The sequence below is a fragment of the Sinocyclocheilus grahami genome, unplaced genomic scaffold (assembly GCF_001515645.1).
Source record: "Sinocyclocheilus grahami isolate Dianchi unplaced genomic scaffold, SAMN03320097.WGS_v1.1 scaffold1055.1, whole genome shotgun sequence".
In the NCBI taxonomy this organism is placed as follows: Eukaryota; Metazoa; Chordata; class Actinopteri; order Cypriniformes; family Cyprinidae; genus Sinocyclocheilus; species Sinocyclocheilus grahami.
This window is the reverse complement of record NW_015506234.1, coordinates 628,575-632,650: the sequence shown is the minus strand read 5'-3', so window position 1 is coordinate 632,650 and position 4,076 is coordinate 628,575. Positions and strand designations below refer to the sequence as shown.

Below are 4,076 nucleotides of genomic sequence, written 5' to 3'. Positions count from 1 at the left end.
CACCGCCATAGCAAGAACATCTAAGAACTCAGACACTTCAGTGAGACTTCACGATCTTCAGAGATCTTCAAAGTCTTGCAAACTCAGGCTTTTAGCAGGACTGCTGAAGCCTCTTCCGTAAACCGGCAACCAACCACTCCAAGAGGGCTTCCCAAAAGAACTTCATTCAAACGTCATTCCGACGTCAAAGCAACAGCCAATCAGCGAAGGAATTTCCCTCAACAGACATCCAGGAAGCCCGCGACAGCGAAGGAACTGCCTCAGCGTTCAGCTCTCAACTAAACAGAACGCAAGTAAACGAACAAACTCTTCAGATCTGCTGAACTGGTGTAGAGCTAAGTTAAACAGTAAAGATAAGACAATCGCTGCTTGGTGTTCTCCTAGGCTGAATTTAAAACCACTCGCGAAACTTAATGCAACTCCGTTGACTCCTTTCCTTGAATCTTTGTGTGTATGTGTGTGTATGTTTTAGTTAGGTTTTTTTAATGTAATCTAGATTAGCCAATAAAATTCATGTTTCATTTATAAAGAAGAAGTTTCTTGGTTAATATAATTTCAAGGTTAAACCTACGCCAAAAGGATCCTTGCTTGCTACTTAGCTCGTAGCTTACTTATAATAATAACCTCTGTTAAGAGATTACAAATAATCATAATTGTGTTGACCGTGGCCAGGGCATTCAATAGTAGGCTGGTTTTCAATTACACTGACCTTTCACAACACCCTGTGAACTTTCTTCCAACTGATTTTCAACCAATCTTTAATGTTAAGCCATGACCTCCTTTGCAACTGAAATATCTCTCAATTTTTAAAAACTTGCTCCAGGTGAGGTTCGAACTCACAACCTCGGCATTGCTCTGCTGCATACTGCCTTATAAGTACCGCACGCTGACCGATTGCGCCACTGGAGCTGTTGATGCAAGTGCATATTACCAAATGTCATGTGAGAAATCCAAAACAGATTGGTCAATTTTAAAGCCAGACCACTAAGATTGAATACACAAGCCAGTCCCACTTCATGGAAGACTAGCACATAAGCTTCCAAATATTAGCGCGCCAATTGTAGATGGGCATTCAATAGTAGGCTGGTTTTCAATTAGACTGACGATTACGGACATCTGACTTTCAACCAATCTTTAATGTTAAGCCATGACCTCCAGTGCTACTGAAATGTCACTCAATTTCTAAAAACTTAATCCAGGTGAGGCTTGAACACACAACCTCAGCATTGCTCTGCTGCATACTGCCTTTTAAAAACCATGAGCCGACTGATTGCGCCACTGGAGCCACTGTCCTGTTGCACCACTGGAGCTTTTAGCTGGTTTTCAATTAGACTGACCTTTCACAACACCCTGTGAACTTTATTCCAACTGATTACAGACATCTGATTTTAAACCAATCTTTAATGTTAAGCCATGACCACCTTTGCAACTGAAATATCTCTCAATTTTTAAAAACTTGCTCCAGGTGAGGCTCGAACTCACAATCTCTGCATTGTTCTGCTGCATACTGCCTTATAAGAACCACGAGCTGACTGATTGCTCCACTGGAGCTGCTGATTAACAGACATATTACCAAATGCCATGTGAGAAAGCCAAACCGGATTGGTCAATTTTAAAGCCAGACCACTAAGGTTGAATACACAAGCCAGTCCCACTTCATGGAAGATTTGCAAACAAGCTACCTAATGTTAGCACTCAATTGAAGATGGGCATTCAATAGTAGGCTGGTTTTCCATTAGGCTGACCTTTCACAAGACCCCATGACATTTTTTCTAACTGATTACGGACATCTGACTTTCAACCAATCTTTAATGTTAAGCCGTGACCTCCAGTGCTACTGAAATGTCACTCAATTTCTAAAAACTTAATCCAGGTGAGGCTTGAATGCACAACCTCAGCATTGCTCTGCTGCATACTGCCTTATAAGAACCATGAGCTGACTGATTGTGCCACTGGAGCCGCTGTCCTATTGCACCACTGGAGCTTTTGACTCAAATGCATATTACCGAACACTATGCTCTTTAGTTGGACTGATTTTAAGAACTACACCATGACTTTGCTTCTAAGTGATAAGAGAAATCTAATTTTCAACTGATCGTTTATCTTAGGCTTTGAACTCCATTGCTACTGAAATGTCTCTCGCTTTCTAAAACCATGCTCCAGGTGTAGCTTGAACTCACAAGCTTGGCATTGCTCTGCTGCATACAGTCTTATAAGTACCGCACGCTGACCGATTGCGCCACTGGAGCTGTTGACGCAAGCACATATTACCAAATGTCATGTGAGAAATCCAAAACGGATTGGTCAATTTTAAGGCCAGACCACTGAGGTTGAATACACAAGCCAGTCCCACTTCATGGAAGACTAGCACACAAGCTACCAAATATTAGTCCGTCAATTGTAGATGGGCATTCAATAGTAGGCTGGTTTTCAATTAGACTGACCTTTCACAACAACCCTGTGAACTTTCTTCCAACTGATTACAGACATCTGATTTTCAACCAATCTTTAATGTTAAGCCATGACCTCCTTTGCAACTGAAACATCTCTCAATTTTTTAAAAACTTGCTCCAGGTGAGGCTTGAACTCACAACCTCTGCATTGTTCTGCTGCATACTGCCTTATAAGAACCACAAACTGACTGATTGCTCTACTGGAGCTGGTGATTGACAGACATATTACCAAATAATGGACTGATTTTAAGAACTACACCATGACTTTTCTTCTAAGTGATAAGAGAAATCTAATTTTCAACTGATCATTTATCTTAGGCTTTGAACTCCATGGCTACTGCTTGTCTCTCGCTTTCTAAAACCTTGCTCCAGGTGAGACTCGAACTCACAACCTCGGCATTGCTCTGCTGCGTACTGTCTTACAAGTCCCACACGCTGACCAGTTGCACCACCGGAGCTGCTGATATAAGAGCATATTACCAAATGCCATGTGAGAAAGCCAAACCAGTGTAGCGTCTGGAACACTCCAACACACAATATATATTTTGTTAGCTAGATTTCACAAATACTTTGTAACACCCCCTCGTTCACTTCACAGACGTGGAACACAATTAAAAGTGGTAGCAGGGACTCCCCCGATGGAATATGCTGAGGGAAGTTTGCGAGTGCTTGTCTAAAACTAGAGTGGAACGCAGCCCTGATCATTTAAGTTAGGCTTTGAACTCCATTGCCACTGAAATGTCTCTCGCTTTCTAAAGCCATGCTCCAGGTGAGTCTTGAACTCACAACTCAGCATTGCTCTGCTGTATACTGCCTTATAAGTACCGTGCACTGACCGATTGCGCCACTGGAGCTCTTGATGCAAGCGCATATTACCAAATGTCATGTGAGAAATCCAAGCCGGGTTGGTCAAATTTAAAGCCAGACCACTAATCACCTAACAGATCAGTAGGACTGAGCCCTCATGAGATTATTACTGGACGCCCAATGCAGATGCCAGGTGTGATTGATCTTAGAAATGCTGATGTACACATTGCCTCAGATGCCCTGATCACTTACTGTGAAAACCTCACAAAGGCAGTACAAAGTGCCAGAGAGAGAGTTGAATCGTGTTGGTAGACTCCACCAGAAGGCGGACACACAATCATCCCAGGTCAGTGGGTCATGATAAAGTCATTCAGAAACAAACCGTTAGAGCCTAAGTGGCACGGACCACATCAAGTGATGTTGATTACAGCAGCTGCAGTGTTGTGTCAGGGAAGGAAAACCTGGACTCATGTTTCACATTGTAAAGTTGTTCCTCCACCTACAGGGATAGGATAGGACACACGGACCAGTGAGGAGCCCAGGAAAGAACCGAATGCAACAGGCGTCGGGGGCCAATCCTGGGTGAAGAATCCCTCATAGGCCTTCCCCATCCACTAGTCCATCCTTACCTCGCTGTTCTTTAGGTGTCGCAGGAATCAAGAAATAGGGAATACGCACCGACCTCATCACCTGTGTATGAAGTCACCACCTCTGAAAGACAACTAGACCCCCTACCAAGCCAACTGTCACGGAAGAAAAATTAAATACACAACGCAGAGAATCACATACGGGAACTTCAGTCATCCATCAACATGA

The 4,076-nt window shown here is 43.2% G+C and overlaps 1 non-coding gene across 1 annotated transcript; it reads right to left on the bottom strand.

Annotated features, from left to right (window-relative positions):
- Positions 1–815: 815 nt before the first annotated feature.
- trnai-uau (transfer RNA isoleucine (anticodon UAU)) lies at positions 816–909 on the bottom strand. Its single transcript has 2 exons — positions 872–909; positions 816–851 (listed from the first exon to the last, which is right to left on the bottom strand). It is a non-coding gene; the product is annotated as a tRNA-Ile (tRNA).
- Between the last annotated feature and the right edge of the window lie 3,167 nt (positions 910–4,076).